Raw genomic sequence first — 18,426 nt, forward strand, 5'->3', positions numbered from 1 at the left:
CAAGAGGCACTACAATTTAACCAGCCCTGACACTTTTTTCTGATCTTTTTTATCTCATTCTGTGTTTTTGTTTCTGCTTCTATACTTAACCAACCTTGGTTCTGGGTCTGACTTGTGCATGGCCGAGGAACTCTTCCCCTCACATGGCAGCACTGATTGGCAACCTAGTCTTAACATCTGACTCTTTGGTGATCTCTCTTGGATGATGGGGATCTCTTCTAAAGTGAGATACAGCAGAGATTCTGGTTTATTAACTTTTGTCTACTCATGAGCTCAAATAAATACTATATGCTCTCTGAGAAGGAGAATAAATCTTTGAGATGTAGTCCAGTGAGTTCCGGTGAGTTTAGGTGTTTACTTTGACCCATGGCTAAAGTTGTAAAATTGTATCCGTAAGTGTGGAAAGTCTTTATCTCTCAGTGTGTGAATGTGAAATAGTTTCTACCTCTAGAGTATATTAAGAAATTAGATCATAAAGCACTTTAAAGTGAAGGAGCTATAGTTGAATTAGTTTAGAGAGAATAATAAATGCTTACGTAAATCTTTTTCCAGAATTCAGAATATTTTCCTAGAAAATTAAGAAACTAAACATCTCATACTTTGTATTTTTATAGGAATAAAAACACCTTCTTGTAGAAATCACTAACTCAAAAGTATTTTTATATAAAAATCCAAATTTGTGTAATCAAGGACACTTGGTTTGGTCATTTCATTTGAAAACATCCATATTTTTAAATATGGATATATTTTAAATATGTATAAGCATATGTTTTATTTTTTAAATTTTTGAATTATTCTCTCACGAAGGAATTAGTTATTCTGAACTTCCTAAATTTCTTATATTGGCTTAGTGATCAAATTAGCCAATATTACTCCTGCACAATCACTACGATTGTGAAAATTGTAACATTATGTGTTCACTTAAATTAAAATATAATTTCAACAAATTTTAACATGTTCTACAATGTTTCAGCTTTGAAATAACTCCCAAGATTCTTTGTTAACTTTAACTAGGACCGACATTAAATTTGGCTAATCTTTGCACACTTCGATAATCTCTAAGTAAGATAGAATACTCAAACATTGATCATAATATATATCCTAACTTATAGACTTTTGTTTCTTACTTTTATATGTTATATGAGAATATACCTCTGGGTCACAGTATTGATGATATTCATTTTCATCCACTAGAAAGGCAAAAGTGGCTACAGAGAGTTGTACCATGTTATATCCCTGCAAGTCTGCTAAAATGTTTGCAAATGGACAAATAATTATCAATCATCTACCTCCCAATTTTTTCATATAAAAGTGGAAGTTAAGGGCGCCTGGGTGGCTCAGTCATTGGGCATCTGCCTTTGGCCCGGGTCACGGTCCCAGGGTCCTGGAATCGAGCCCTGCGTCGGACTCCCTGCTCTGCGGGGAGCCTGCTTCTCCTTCTCCCTCACTTGTGCTCTCTAGCTCTCTCTCTGTGTCTCTCCAATAAATAAATAAAATCTTTAAAAAAAAAAAAAGTGGAAGTTAAGTAATTTAGTCACAAGTTACAGTTAATATGGGTAATTAAGACTATCCTAGTGGAGACAGTGTGGGCCAGCAGGCTGGAGACCCAGGGAAGAACTGATGCTGCAGTTTAAATCCAAAGGCTGTTTGCTGACAGGATTCCCTTTTGTTCCAGAGAGGTCAGCCTTTTGTTCTAAGTCAAGCCTTCAACCAATTAGATGTGGCCCACCTGCATTATAGAGAGCAACCCGCTCTACTTAAAATCCGCCAATTTAAATGTTAATCTCAGCCAAAAACATCCCCACAGACACATCCAGAATAATGTTTGACCAATTATCTGGACACCTTGGCTTAACCAAGTTAACAAATTAACTAAAACACTATTGTTTCTCAGGTGCCCATAATACTATCTTAATTTACTTTGAGAACTCTTGAATTTATTTTCCTGAGATCATATTCTAAATTGGAAAAAAAAAACTGAACCACTATATTGTACACCTGAAAGAGATATAACACTGTATGTTAACTATACTGGAATTAAAATTTAAGAACTTAATACAAAATAAATAAATAAATAAATTGGACCCCCCCCCAAAAAAAAGCAGTTTCTTTTATACCCAAAACTACTTTGGGGATTTCCCAGAAAGCCCTGGATAATCACAAAGATTTATTCTTTCATGTAATATAAAGAAATATACTAGAAGTGATTAGGTATGCTTGGTATGGTCTGTAATTTTTAATTAGCTCAGTGATATTTCCAGAGCTGCATGGAAGAGTTGTTAAATCAAAGGATCATTTTGTGTAGGTAAAATGTCATTAATATAAATGTTTCAGAGATTGTACACTTTATGAATTAAAAGTACCTGGAGATTTATTAATGTCTTCACTCTCTATAATATGTTCTTATCCTCAGGGGAAACATTTGTCAAACCCTTATGAAACAGTTATGTATTGTCCTCCAATAGAGAAGTTTGCATACCTCCCTTTGGATATTATTGATGACTGTAATAAATTAAGGACACAAGCTATGATTAATTTAATTTCATCCACAAGTATTTTCTGCTTTCCCCTGATGCTTACCTGAAGGCTCTCCACCTTTTTCGTGTGTGCTCAACAAAGGACAATCTCAGAGCCTCATGCAAAGGACTCCATTTTTAATTACCGAAATTCAGAGTAGAAATTCCTAAGTGTGGGCTTCAGAGCCTTAAAGGCTTTTTAGTTCAAAAGCAGATGAATTCAAGAACACAGACTGAATCCAGCATCTAACAACACAAGAATTAATTGCATGGACAGAATGAATTGATAAGGGATAGTTCGTTATAGTTATTTATTTGGCAGATTCTCTCTTCATTTCCAATATTCTGATGGAAATAATAAGGAAGACCTTTCCTTTCTCTTCATAATCCACCTCAAACTTTCAGTGTGGTAAACTATGCTTTTGTGAACTTAAACTTGTGTGAATGGTATCTGATTCTCAATGACCACTCAGAAGTCAGAAACAGTTTGAAGGTTTGCAGACCGTATGGTCTCTGTGGCCACTGCTTAATTCTGATAAGTAGATCAAAATAAACATAGTGGTGAGTATATCTAAATTCTAAGGCAGCCATGGGTTATATGCAAATGAATGAATACATATAGTTGTGTTCCAGTAAAACTTTATTTAGAAAAACAAGTGCTGGGCCTGATTTGACCAGGTGGGTCATAGTTCGTCAACACCTGAACTCAAACATCCAGAAATTTCTCATTTGCTGCCCTATGACCTTGACTATTCCAGCATCCACCTAATTGCTAAGTCTAAAGTTTATCAGGCACAAGCTTTTGTGGGTGAATCTTTTTTAGGGTATTTGGATTGGTGAGGCTTTTCCTCTACCTCTGTCTAAATGGATATTTTATCTCTAATGTGGTAGAGGCTAATAAGCACCAGCCATCTTCCACCCAAGTGGGAATTAATTAAGAAACATGGGAGTTAGACAGGTGGGAATCAAAATGGCACTTTTACTGCAGATAAAATGTATTTTGGGAGAATGCAGCCAAGGTTTGCAGTCAAGTGGGAATGCTAGTACTTGATTCTGAATTAGGCAGGCTTGCTTACCCACTCACAAGCACGTTTGGAAGCAGACCCTCCGTGTGGACCTATCCTGTAAGAATCAGAGTGCAAGTAACAAGAATGAAAACACTCTGCAGGAATAGCTTAGCAGAGGCATAAGGAAGGGGCTGGATAATTCATGCCTGGGGTTTATCTCCCAAATTCTCAATCAATCAGAAAAATAATTCCTCACTCCCTAGGGGGGAATTGAATTAGGGGATTCTGAGGCCAGGAGTATTTCTGTAATGGAGGTTTATTCACAATGAAATATAAACCAGGGGGAAAAAGAAAGGGTTTCTCCCAATACCTAAAAATCTCTGATCCTTAAACTCTCCTGATCAAAATGTTCAATAACCCCTCTTTCCTTAGAGCACCAATTCTGGTATCTTAGTCTGGTATTAAGCTATCTGGCTTTAATTTACCAATGTAATCTTATTAGCTACTACCTATTGGGACTCTGGCCGGATGAGTGGACTCATGATTTCTAGAATACGACATTATACTCCTGCCTCCTTTCTTTTCCCATGCCATGGCTTCCACCTGAAATGCCCTCCCTAATTTTCTTCTTCAATTCGTATCTATCCTTTAGGGCCTGCTCCAGCCTCTGGGGAAACTTCCTTGGTCATTCTAATTCTCTTCACCCTTGAACTTCTAAATCCCTTCATGACTGTACTGCTCATTAGGTATTTGCAGTGTGTGTTGTCAGTAAATTTTGCATGATTGTATTCTATTGCCAAACTTAGATTTTTCAGTTCCTTAAAGATCAGAAGCGTTTCGTAGGATTCTTTGGATTCTCAAAGCCGCTAGCACAGTGATTTCACCTAAGGTCGGTACTCAGATGTTCGTTTGTTGATTGTACGTACCTCTTAGAATGATTTGTTAAACGCTTACAGATTTCTAACACGAGGATTCTTCACTAGTCCAAACTACTCCCATCAGTAAAAATTAATGAGGAATTGCTGTATGCAGAATAAGTCTCCAGGCAATTTTACAGGCTTTTGTGCTGTTGTTGACCCAGAAGCATGAAATGAGTTTTTAGCAGGGTTGTTCTCAGCACTGTGGAAATGCAGGCATGCTGGACTCCCTGCCCGCTCCTTCTGTGAACAGCTCAGATATTAAGGTTATTTGTTTCCAGGGATAGAAATGGACTAGATTCTTTCTTTCTCCTCCAAGGAAGTGTCAAGTCATCTTCCACAATAATACCAAGGTAATTTGGAAGGCTTAGAACACTTGTATAGATCGCATGAGTTCTTTTAAAGAACACTGTTGCCTGGGTGATGGACATTGGGGAGGGTATGTGCTATGGTGAGCACTGTGAATTATGTAAGATTGATGAATCACAGACCTGTACCCCTGAAACAAATAATACATTATATGTTAATAAAAAATTAAAAATAAATAAATAAATAAATAAATAACGCTGTTCCATGAAACATTAATGTTAATTTGTTAAAGCGATTTTTTTACATCAATGGTTCAATGCAGATGTAGCTCCATGCTGGTAAAATAGCCTTAGAAATTTGAAGTGAATTTTAGGTTGTCACAATATCGAGAGGGGATGCTACTGCCATTTAGCAGGCAATGGCCAGGGATGCTAATCATGGAATGTATAGGACATCACCATGCAATCAACAACTAACTCCAGAGAGTTTTCAAATGTCTCTCCAGACATTCATGTGGGTGGAAACCTATTTATAATTCTCTGAGCCTAATACTTAATTGCATTTACAATAAACACCTAGGACTTAACTTTTGTACAATTTTAAAACATGGTTTTGTGCGGTTTGAATTTTCCATAAATGCAAATGTAAATTGAGGGAAGATTGCATTTCGGCTTGTGTGGAAATTTAACAAGCTTCGTTAATTATTCTGAAAATCATATTTCCAATGGCAGTATCGCTTATGGCATTTGACTCCCCATTGCAACACACTCCTCAGATGTAGAATCATCATTTCAGATTTCCTCTGTAAAGCATTTTCCAGAAACTTCTTTTCTCCAGCTGTATTCAACCCACTAATCTACCCTGCTCTTATCAATACCAAAAACATCCTCAATTATACTTATTAATGTGGGCTACAATTTTTATTAATGTTCATGTCCCAGTTTCTAAACTGCGAACTACCTTAAGAGCAAAGACTGTGCCTTATTCATTCTTATATCTTTAAAATCTTGCATGGCACCTAATATATAGAAGGCACTTTAGAAATGTTTCATGAATATATTAGTTCATCCTTGCATTTGTTTTATAACAAATATTTATTTAGCACTTACCATGTATAAAATAATGCTAGATGATAGGAATATTTCAGGGAGCAAATCAAATATGGTCTCTGATCTCATGGAGCTTAACCTCTAATCAGAGAGAGAAAAAAAGTATTATTTACACAATTTTTAGCTTTGATAGAATTGTCATGCCTACTACAGTTGACAAGCATGAGGTGCTATGAAAGTGGTAAGTGGGAGAACCAGATCTAGGCTAGAAGAGAAATAGGAAGTCATATTAGAGTGTATGAGCTATCTACTGCTGCATAACAAATCAACCTAAAGTGAATGGCTTAAAAACAACCACCATTTATTGTTGTTGCTCACAAGTCTGGAGATCAGTTGAAAGTCTCTGTTGATCTGAGCCAGGCTCTGATCTCAGCTAGGCTTCCCCATGAGTTTGTGGGCTAGAGTTAAGTTATTTGGTCTGGGATGGTCTCAGCTAGGATTCTCCAGGAGGTCAGACCAGGGTCATTCACATGGTGATGGTGGGGTTCCAGGAGAGGAAGCAGAGGCTGCAAGCCCAGCTGAGGCTCAGGCTCAGAACTAACACAACATCTCTTATTCAGCATTCTATTGATCATGGTTAGTCGCATGGGCAGCTCAGATTCCAAGGGTGGGGAAAGAGACCTCCCACGTCTTAATGGAAAGAGCTGCAAAATCACGTGGCAAAAAGTGCAGATGGAGGAGGGGTGGAAAATTATGGCTTTTTTTGTAATCAGCTGCACCAGGTTAAGACCAAAAGAATAAGTAGGAGTCAAACAGACAGAGAAGAGAATTGTGGTCCGCGTGTAAAGACCCTAAAGCAGAAAGAAGATTGACTCCTTCCAGGAAGTCAAGAAAGCCAGAGAGGCAGTGTGCTGAGTGAGAGGATGAGCTGTATCAAAGGAGGCTGGTGAAGAAGGAGGGGCCACATAGTCATGTTAAGAATCTGGACTTTTCTCTAGGAAAATGGCTTAAGCACAAGAGGGATGTGATCAGAATTTATATACATATATATTTAGATCTCTTATCTTATGCGTGGACCACATCTCAGACAGGTTAAATCAGTATTTCTGGGACAAGGTACCTGTACTAGTAAAATCTTCCCAGGTCATACCAGTTTGCAGCCAAGATGGAAACTCTCTCTATTAGAGAGAGGCAAGGCATAGGATGTTATTACTACCTGTTGTCTAGGTGAAAGATGGTAATAGCTTGAATTAGCTTCTTTACTGAGTGAGTGAGTGAATGAATGAATGAGTTAATGAGTGAATGAATGGAATCGAACCTCAGTGAGAGGTTTAGGACCTGCTGTAGAACTGCCTTGTTTCAAAACACAGCTCCATCGCATACTAGCTGGGGGATCTTGGGCACCCTACTTACTCTCGTTGAGCTTGCATGTCCTCATTTGCAAGATGAGGATGGCAATCATACCCACCTGTGCAATGTGTTATGCAGACTAACGAGGTAATCCTCCCAGGGCACCGAATGCCGGCCAGTGGACTCATAGGCACGCAGTAAACAATAGCAGCCGTTCCTAGCAAACGGATGGTAAATGGATGAAATCTACAACAGTACGTGGTCTCACGCAGTGAACAGCTTCACCCCCATCAGTCTCCCCGAGGACACTCTATGCTAACTGCAACCACGCTATGCAGCCCTGAGTTTGCTCATGTGGTTGCGATTAAGCCAAGGCCTGAGCTGGGACGAGATAGTGTCCATTTCTGCTTGGCTAGCCGTCGACCCCCAGGCTGCTCCTCCTCGGGGCTAATGCTCTGTCATCTGGCTTCAGCCCATCTGGGGGAGGACAAGGAGAAGCCAGACAGCCGTGAATCTTGCTGTCTGCTCGCAATGTCTGCCGTCTAGGGAGGATTGAGAGGAGCTCCTGTCAGGGGAAATGTATAGCTCAGTAGCAGAGGCGGATGCCCTTTGGCTGTACCACAGTCCAGGGTCAGCTGAAATCTTTCCAGAGAGAGCAGGGCTCAGTTGGGGCCTGGGTTTACCACAGACTCCTGTGCAACCCCAAGTGATAAGCAAAGGGAAAAGAAGGGCGCCAGAGCCTGAGCCAGAGCTGTTTCTGAGTGTATAGAGCTGGGGACTAGAGTAGAGTTCAATTCCCAAGAAAGAGGTGATCTTGCACCATTACACGTGAAGAACTGTTTTGACTCAATTACATGTTTTAAGGAGGCCTGGACAGAAGATATCAGAATGGTAATGGTGATTGTCTCTGAGTAGTAAGATCAGGGGTGTTTTCATTTTCTTCACCCCCCTTCTCAATATTCTTATGTTTTGCCACCAAGCCTGCATTTCAATAATCAACAAAAGTGAAAATTTAAAAAATCGAATGTTAAGTACGTCAGGAGTTTCCCCTGCATTCTTACTGAATTAATGAATTGTCCTTTATAATTCTATAGTGCGGTTCTGGAGAAAAGAAGGTTTCACTTACAAACAATCCCAAGGTACTCCACCTGGGTGTCTTAGATAACTATGGGACCCCAACGAAGCAGACCCACAGTCTCCTCTTGCCTTTCCCCTTTTATGCCTCCTCTCCATCAGCTTTTGCCCCCTGAGATTTCCCATACCCACTCCTCAGGGCTCAAGAGCTCAGTTTATGGTATTAGAGGTGAGCTGAATATAAATCAGACACTTCTCAGTCATATAAGCCTAACTGGATCCTCAACTCAAGCCCATCATCTGTAAAATGAAGATAAAAGTAGTGCCTGTATCACAGAATGTTTGTGAAAATTAAGTGAGATCTTAGATAGAAAGTACTTAACAGTACCTGGCATATAGTGACATTTAAGGAAGTATGATCTTTAGTTCAGCCTCTCTCGCTATAATGCACTTGATATTGACTGTAATCTGTGGGCTCTGGTTCTTTGCCTGATAGGAAATATAAACAGGAAATAAAAATTAAGTCAAATAACAAAAACAGGCCAGTTTTTATTATGGCAGGACGTGCCCTGTTGAAATCACCTGGGTGGTGTTGGCAAACACCAAGTGTTTTCTGAGGAGTTTGAGTGGAGAGGACCCTGCCCCAAATATCTCCCCACCTGATAAGAGGCCTCTGCTTGACACTGAGGGTGGTTAGGAGCAGAGCTTTGAAGACAGACCTTGTCCACACCCTCTTTCCCCTCCCGACAGCTGTGGGACTCGAGCAAGCTGCTCTGAGGGTTTTTTTATCTCTCCCTGGGGTAATGACACCCACCCTGAAGAGCCGGGGTGCAGGTCCTAGTCCGTGATGCCTTCCAGCATGGGCCCAAGAACCACCCTGAGGGCTCCCTCGCTTCTCTCAGGCTCTGATCAAACAGCAACTTCTTGGAAGACCTTCTCTGATCACCCGGCATCCAACAGAGACTCTCCTCCATCCATCCCCACACATGCCCATGCCCATACTGGCCCTCCCTCACCTCCAAGATGAGCTTCCCACAGCTCGATGTGGGAAGAAGTCCTGATTGGTCTCAGCCAATTAATTACTCAGTGATACAACGCTGGGCTAGTACATTGCTCTCTGAGCCTCAGTTTCTCCATTTCTAAAGGCAATACCATACTTACCTCAAACAGCTAGGCGGAGGATAAATTTCAATCGTGGAAATAAATCTGCCTTGAACACTGTAAATCACCATATAAAAAGGAGATGTTAGCATCACTTTTTTTTAAGTAACACAGCAGTTTATTTCCTGGGTGACACCCTAAAACAAGAAAAAAAAATGTTCCAGTCAGAATAGGACAAAGAGAAACGCTTCATTTGGGATCAAAGTCTGATTTGAAACCTTGCTGCCTCTACCTGACTCACCCAACACCCCCTCACCCCCTCACTCCCCCCGGCCTCACAGCTAGCTGCGCAGACACCGCTGGGAGCTGGGCTCTGGAACCCTCCATCCATCCTGGCCAGCAACACGCCTTTGGCACATCCCGCCCTGGAGCCAGCCCAGGCTTAGTAATGGGATACAGAGCTTCTCGCTGGGCAAAGTAGAGTTTTGCGTCAGGAGAGCTGTCGCTTTCTGCTGGTTGCCTGGTGACCCTAATGGAAAATGAGCTGTGGCGGACAATACCACAGAAACCACTCCCTCAGCTGGCGGCCTCCTCGGAAAGCCCTAGTGCCATGGGAGGGGGAGGGGGCTGCCTCCAGAAGCGTTGTCACTGGGCGCCTCTCTGTAGGTGGCGGTAGGGATAGGCACACAAGGGCAAGGCCCGAGGAGGGCTGGGCCACAGCACCGCTCTCCTCTCTGCCTGACCTGTTGCTCATGAAGGAAGGGTGGGCCCCGCACACTCATGAATGCTGGTCCTGGGCCCAATTTTAGATAAAAGCACACACACACACACACACACAAAGTTCCATCTGTGTTGACACTCCAGAGCTCCCACAGCATGTGAGGAGGCATTCTGAAGCTTCCATGAGGCCCGCTCTCAGACTCACTGCCCAAGAGGGAAGCCTGGGCTCGCTCAGTGGAGTGACCCAGCCGAGAGAAGCAGCTCACCCAGGACAGGAGGAGGCTTTCTGGTTGGGTGGCCTATGGGAAAGAACACCAAGAGGACACTGGTTAGTTGTGAAATTATGTGGTGAGTGCCATCAGCGGGAAAATAAATTACGAAGTACATTTAAAAGAGCTTTGTGCCAGAGCCAGGCCCACTGAAAAGGCCAACTTATCAAAAGTGTGCAGAGACCCTACTGTGTGCTGGACACGCTCTCCCATTCTTGTCTCATTTAATCCCCAGGTTATTATGATAATATTTGTAGCTATGAAAAGTCTGGATTTAGAGATGAAATCGAAGCTCAGAGAGATTGGACAATTTGTCTGAGGGTCACACAGCTACTCAGAGAGTCAGGATTTGACACTTGCTCTTCTGATTTGAAGTCTAGTGTTCCTTCCCTAACACGCCCCCACCACGCCCCAAGGAAAATTCTTTTCCACCACCACGCCACCCCTCTTTCCCTCCACTATTCCCCTTCACCCAATCTCCAGCAAGCAACATGCCCCACCCCAGTGGTGCCTTAGTCTGACCTTGATTCATCGAGAACAAATGTTACTGATTTATTCATTCAGTCAGTCAGTCACTCAGCCCTTGACCAACTCTTCTGTGAGGCAAATTTCAGGCCATCAAGCCTAGGTGCCGGGGCTGCCACAGCAAACTTAGAGGCACCCTCCCCATCCTCAAGGAGCATATATTTATTTATCCCTTGACAAGATAGCTTCCAGAGTTGTGAAGCAGTTTCACAAATAAGCGACAGCCAATACCCCGCTCCACACTGCGCTCCCCATTACGCCTCCCACTATATTTGGAAAGAAATATAATCTGCATTTTTTTTTCCATCCTCCTCTATTCAAACGACTGCCTCAGCGGCACGTCCCTCATCTTCCCAGTCATGCTAGTGATTAGTGTCTGTCCAATGAAAAGGTTATGAAAAATAACAAGGAATATTGTCTTGATTCATATTTTTGTTTTAGGCTTTGAAAAGGATTTTGCTGAAAGTATTTCAATGAATTTGTTACCAGCACTTACATAATGGTCTGAGTGCAATGAATAATGGCTGAGAGCACAGCTGAGATCAATCCCATTCATGAGCAAATGAGTCAGGGAGACCCTGCCAGGAGTTCAACCCTCCCTGTCCGCCTCCAGGCCTCGGAGTTTGGAGCAATCCTCAGGTTTCTGGGTGCTTCAGTTCATTTGTACTTGGCTGAAGACAGTTTCCTGTTTCTAAGAAAAGACTGCTGGGATGTCTTAGGAGGTCCTTTGGACAGCAAGTCGTGCTGGCCCAGCTAGGCATGGCCCAGGGGTGGCACAGTCGAGGGGGAGGGGAAGCTACACAGGCAGGGTTGGTTCTCATTAACCCCCTGCAGCCCAAAGGCGTCCTGGGATTCACAGAATGAGGTTAGTACAAATATTTGTCAGACTGGCTGAAAAGTGAAGAGAAGGGTAGGACTGGGCCAAGTACGCCCAAGCTCTTCGAAGAACATCTGGAATTGCTCAGCCTCAACCAAAAGACAAGACATGACAAGGCCCACAGAAAGGGACAGGTGCGCGGCGCACCTTCCAGCCCTGGCGGGGAAGCCGCCCACCGCGACAGCGCCCGGGCTCTCTCTGCCCCCGGGTCCCGCCTGCAGCTCGGCGGTCCAACCGATCGCTTTTCCAGCCACACCGCAGGCTGTTACCATGGAGGCAGCTGTTAGGGCAAAACAGAGCTGTCGGATCTTCACCCCAGGCCCGACGTGGAGGGGAGTCAGCCTGCGGCCGCAGGCCTCAATGGGGCGCTCTGGGGACAGACGTAATGGGGACCGTGGGGAGGTGTGGTGGCCCGGAATGAGACCCTGTGGGGAAAGCCCACGGGAGGGTGGAGCCCAGCCTCCTGCTACAAGGAGGCCAACTCCCCGGCCACCAACCCCAACCCCGCCCCAGCTAGACTCTTCTCCCTATCCCAACGGTTGGCTACCCACAGGTGACAGCATTACAGAGTGACTTACACAGGCTTTTGATGGGAGAAACTGTGCACTGAAGGTTTATCAACATAGGCTCTGGAAGCAGAGCCTCCGGGGTTGGAATCTTGCCTCTATTGCTTACTCCGGGGTATGGCCTCCCTAAGGCCACTCAGGCTCCCTGAAGCCCCAGTTTCTCAATTAAGAAAATAGCATGTCGGGGCGCCTGGGTGGCTCAGTCGTTAAGCGTCTGCCTTCAGCTCAGGTCATGATCCCAGGGTCCTGGGATCGAGCCCCGCATCGGGCTCTCTGCTCAGCTGGGAGTCTGCTTCTCCCTCTCCCTCTCCCCCTGCTTGTGTTCCCTCTTTCGCTGTGTCTCTCTCTGTCAAATAAATAAATAAAAATTAAAAAAAGAAAAAAAAAGAAAATAGCATGTCACCCCTTGTCATGTTGTTGTGATCATCAGTTGAGGTAATCCTCCTGATGGATCTCCCGATTTTCACTCTTGCTTCATTCTGATTCTTACCAAGAGCCAGAGAGCTCTTGTTAAAACGTGAATCAGATTATGTTGCCTCTCTTCCAAAACGTTCCAATGGCTTCCACTGGAAAGAAGAGTCTTAGCGGGTCCCACAAGGCCACACCTACCGGCAGCCGCATAAAGCTCAGTTCCTGCCCCGGTCCTGCTCATGGGTCTGCTGCACCCACCTAGGACCGCTTTCCCCTCCTCAAGTTTGCTTCTGCCTCAGGACCTTTACACTTGCTCTTCTCTTCTCCCAGGAACACTTCCCCCACTCCACGTGGGTGCCTTCTTGGTTGGTCTCTTCTATCTCAGGCAACATCTCAGAAGGCAACCATCTATGTAAAACTGCTGTGCTCCCACCCCCAGAGACTCTCTATCTCATTTTCTGTATCATTTACTTCTTGGTAGTCATTCATGTCCGAAATTGTCTTCATTACTTTTGTACAATTGTTTACTCTCTCTCTCCCCCAGAAGAAAGTAAGTCCCAGGAGAGCAAGGATATTGTTTTCAACCTTATTGCCAGTTCCTACAACAGTGCCTGACACATAGTGGGGCACTTAAATAAATGTCTTATTAAGTTAAATTATTTAATGAAATGTCTGTTAAGTAAATATTAACTGCTTATATTATTAACTGATAGCATAATAAACATATATCATTAACAGATAACCTACTACCTTGTTTGAGTGGTGATAGTAGTCACCTCCGACACAGAACGGTCCATTACAGATTTATGGGAGGTTTTCACATTCATGCCTTACTTGAGCCTTATGGCTAGCCTACAAAATGGCCAGCATACTTTTGCTTGTAGATGGGGCCGGAGGAGACTCGGCAACGTGCTGGACTTGAAACCAGGCCTTCACCTTCAGACTCCAAGACAGAGTTTCAACCACCCATACGATCTGCCTTCAGATAACATCACTTCTCAAACTAGGAAAAAATCATGCCTATCTTCTTCAGAAGGCCTCACTCCTGAGGTGAGGGGAGGCCAGGATTTCAGGCCCTGTGGCAGGCAATGGTGGGAGCCCCCTCTGGTCACCTTCAAATCTCAGTTGCCTCCATTGCCAAGAAGAGCTGTTTCTAATTGGTGTCACCTCAGCTGGCACATCTTCCAGCACTCATGGTCTGAGGCACAGATTCCCTCCGTCTCAACAGCTTCCTCCCGGCCCTCCTTCCCCTAGCCCTTGTCCCTTTAAGGCAGTTAGAAGATATGCAAATCAAGGCCTGGGAGAGCCTACTGTGGGCTCTGAGGGCCCCAAGAATGCAGAGCTTGCTTAAAGGTCACAGCTGAGGGAAGAGGGCTTGGAACCCACTCACCCACTCTGCTTTCTCATCTCTCCAAAAGGTCAACAGGGAGTTCCCCATCCAAGTGTGGAGCATTGGGGCCAAAGGAAGAGAGGAGGCTCTGGGGCTAGAGCCTTTGTGAAGACTGAGGCAAGGGGGCATTCCCTTCTTCACACTGTGGGACGCATTCATCAAAAGAGTCAAAAGAGTAATAATGCAGGTCCCTGCCCAGGGTGACCACCTATGAGATGCCCTACTGGGCTCTAGGATATTGTGGAAGGACCCAGGTCCCTCTAGATGAGCTGGTTGATCATAGGACATGCCCCCTGGTTGGCTCAGACCCTAGAACATTTATCACTGTTAGCTGTCATGCTCGCCCCTCTCGTTCTTTCTATCACGTCAAAGTGGGAGGGGAAGGTTGGAGGGATAGAATCACCCATCTCTTCTCACATTTCCTTTGGATTTGCTCAAGGAAATTGTATAGTTGTGTCCTGGCATTTCCAGGAATATTAATACTCCTTTACACATTTTCAGTAGGTAACAACAGCTAAGGCTTCCATTCCCACCCACATCCAGCCACTGAAATGGAACTAACATGAGCGCCAGAACTAGAGATTTGACCAGGAATTATTCTCGGGAAGATGGAAAAGAAAAGTGCTGAGCATCCAATTCCTGGAGACCTGTTGTCTCAGTACCCCACATATCAGTGGGGGGGCTAGTTAAGGTAGCAAGGGTACATCACGTGACACTGTGAGGACATTCAGGGCTGAATGTTGACTTATGATTCAGAGCTCACAGTTTCTAGAGAAGGAGCAAACATGGCTGGGGTGAGTATACCCTCTGCAGTCAATCAGCTGGGGTACAAATAACTACTTATTAGTTGCATGAATTTGGGCAGGCTGTTTATCCTCTCCCCCCTGGCCTCAGTGTTCCCATACACAAAATGGGAGTAATAAGAGTCCTTTCCTTTTAGCATCATTGTGACAATTAAATGACATAATTTATGCAGTATGATTGGCACAGTGCCTGGCACAGACTCAACGAATGGTAGATGTTGTCATTGCCATTACTATTATCATTCAGTCGAGGCCATGTACACTGCTGGATTCAAACGTGCTTGTGCATTTCTGTCAAATTCATAGCTGAGGCCATCCCCAAATTTTTACTTTTATTAGCTGTGCAGGGTGTCTGGGAGAGAACTCATTCAAAGGAAAGTTGGAGCTAGGTACAGCTATAGTGAATTGTCTCAGGAACAAAGCTTTAGCCAAATAAGGCTGTGGGGAGATTCTCAGAGGCTCCTGTAAATGGAATCAAGACCCTTCCAATGGGACCTTGCACCTTTGTCGCTAGTAGGGATGGTGGGGGGGGTCATCTGTTCATTTCAGTGTAGACATTCAAAGTCTCTCGCCATTGCCCTTGGGCTCTGATATTAGTCATTTACCTCTTAGTATGAATTCCGCCAGGCTCTCAGTTCTCGCTCACAGTAGGAGCATTGAAAACTCATTCTCTGGGCCAAATGGAAGTTTGTAGCAAGTGCTGTGGAAAGCGGGAGGTTCTTCCTTGAGATCCTAAAAGACACATGGGAAAGACACTTGTATAATGGGAACTTTGAGTCCTAGGTTGTCAGGAATGGTCTCAATTTCAAACAATCTCATCTGTTATTCTCATGACCCATCAACTTTTTCTGGAAATTACATTTCCCAGGCTTTTCCTCACACTTGGATGTGGTACAGAAACCCTTTTTTATACCATACAAGTCTCAGATTTGGTCTGTTAGAGGGGGCCAGTTCATTAAAAGAAAGAACTCTAGATGAGAATCAATTCTGCTCTCAGCCAAGGACTTTGATGGGCTAAGAAGTGGAAGAATTCATGGAACATAACTCAAACCAAGCACTCTACCACAAAGGCCCATTCTAGATCCTTTCAAGGCCTTCAGAAAGAACCACCAGTCCCTGAAGTTTTAGTAAAAATCTCCCTGCAAGAATGATGGAGTTCATAATAGAGAAATAGATTAACACCATCCCTTGGGAATCTTAAAACAAAATCTACTTAGTCCTAATACGGCATCATTTGAATTTGAAAGGCTGATCTAACAAAGATCTGGGACCTGAACCATCTATGGCAAGTTTCAGTGTCTATCAAAGGAATCGGACTGGAACTTGATTGTCCTAACAGGTTCATCTGTGATTGTCTTAGCCCATGAACCTAGGGCCCTAATCTGGCTCTCACCAAATGTCAACATAAAATAGCTTCATTGGGACGCCTGGGTGGCTCAGTTGGTTAAGCGTCTGCCTTTGGTTCAGGTCATGATGCCAGGGTCCTGGGACCAAGCCCCGCATCGGGCTCCTTGCTCGGCAGGGGACCTGCTTCTCCCTCCGCCTACTGATCCCCCCACTCTCTCTCTCTGACAAATAAATAAATTTTTTACGAAAAATAGCTTCATTAAGTAGAAAGCAGCTTAAATTTAAAAGGCGACACTGTTACAGAGAAACTCAGTTTCACCACCAGCCCTACAGGGATTCCACAAATGGCATTTCCTATTACTTAATTTTGATGCTCTCAGCCTCTGCCTCACTCTGTTCTAATTTGGCCACTATTCCAAGTCATTTGGGTGTGTGTGCTCTCCCTGCCCCTGTTTACTTTGCTGTGAAGTCTGTGGGCGGCAAGCAGAGAGCAGGTGCTCCAGCACAGACCTGGCCTCTGCAGAGAGACTTCCTCATGGAGGGACACCCTTGTGCTTAGCGGGCTGGGGCAGGCGAGTGTGTGGAAGGCTGTCAAGGCTCAGCCGCCTAGAGACTTTGATGCTCTGATTCCTACCGAGAGCTGTAAGGAAAGGTCTGAGCCCTAACCTGGATTCACACACACACACAAATATACACTGCCCCCATCCCCCTACCTCCCACTCATTGTACGGAGGAGAAACAGAGCAGAGATCTCCCATGCCTGGCTTTCTTTACCAGCGCTCACCAGCCCTCACCAGCCTCTGCTGGATTTGGCCCTTTCCAGTGAAAAATGAGCCCTAAAGCCCTGGAGCCTTCTTGGTGATTTACCGAGAACTTTACTTCCACATGGGCTTTCCGGCTACAACCAACCCCAAAGAGGCAGGGGGAGGAAGAGGGAGAAAATCATAAATGGAGAGTAAGATGAGAAACAGATGTTTGGAGCCTTCACTGGCAGGGAATTCTCCCCTTCGATCCCCTCTCTTCATGAGATTAGAAGGGCTGAGTCCCTGAGAGCAGTCTCTTGCTCTACCTACATTTCTCCTTCCTCCCGACCAACCCCCCAACTGCCACTCCATCTTGCAAAGGTCTTCACGGCACCTTGCCGTGTGGGTATCTACCTGGTTAGGTTATTTCTTTCTGATAACAAATGAATGCTAGGTGCTCTGACCGTAGGCATGTATTAGACATAATCCTTTGCCATCGAGGAGCTCACGAGCTAGCAAGGGAGACAGAGAAATAAATAGGCAGTTCCAAGAGGGTAGGGTCTATCCTAGGACAGAGGTCAATGCTGGACATTCTGGAAGCACATGGGAGGGATCCTGAACCCAGTCTTGGGGCTCAGATGAGTGCTGGAATGTCAGAGGACATGTGATCTGAATTTTGAAGATGTTATTCAATGAAAGGTGGATAGAAGTCACTTTAGATGTATTAACTTAGCAGCCTTCAAGAGCTTCATATATTTATTTAGTATAACACAACGGTTAGGGGAAACCTCTCCAAAGCCAGGCTGCCTGAGCTTGAAACCCCAAATCAGCAACTTATTATCCCACTAGGCAAGTTAATGAATCTCTGTACCTCACTTTCCTAATTTGTAACGTGAAGACAACATACCCGTCCTGTAGGGCTGCTGCAGGAAGTATATGAAATGTTACTTGTAAGGCATTTAGACTAGCACTTGGCACATAGTAAGCACTATACTATACGTGTTTTTCAAAGAAAAAAAAATGGAAAGCTCAAGAAGGATTTTGAGCCTGCTGTATATCAGGCAATGTGCAAGGCCCTCTGGATACTTAAAAGTCACAGTCTGTCTTTTCGAGGAAGACCTGAACGAGTGTGGTTGAATTCTCAATGAATTATGATGCAGTACTTTAGGAGGTAAGAGAGAGTCGTCATAGGCATGGCATCTTCTCCATCCTTCCAGATGATCAAACCTGATCTGGGAGCCAGTGTGGACCCTTCCACAGCCCACCCCCAACCTCCCACGTTCCATTGGCGTATCCTACAGAGTCGACTACTTAATGATCTGTTGAATCCCATCCCTTTGCTCCTTTCCTGTTGCTGATGCTTCTTCTGGTTCCTTGTCACCTCTCACGAGGACTAGTGAGTGCAGAACCAGTCTCCGTACCTCCAGCTCTCTCCTCCTATCCACCAAGTCA

This window comes from Phoca vitulina, unplaced genomic scaffold (assembly GCF_004348235.1).
Source record: "Phoca vitulina isolate PV1807 unplaced genomic scaffold, GSC_HSeal_1.0 scaffold34, whole genome shotgun sequence".
NCBI classification, from domain to species: Eukaryota; Metazoa; Chordata; class Mammalia; order Carnivora; family Phocidae; genus Phoca; species Phoca vitulina.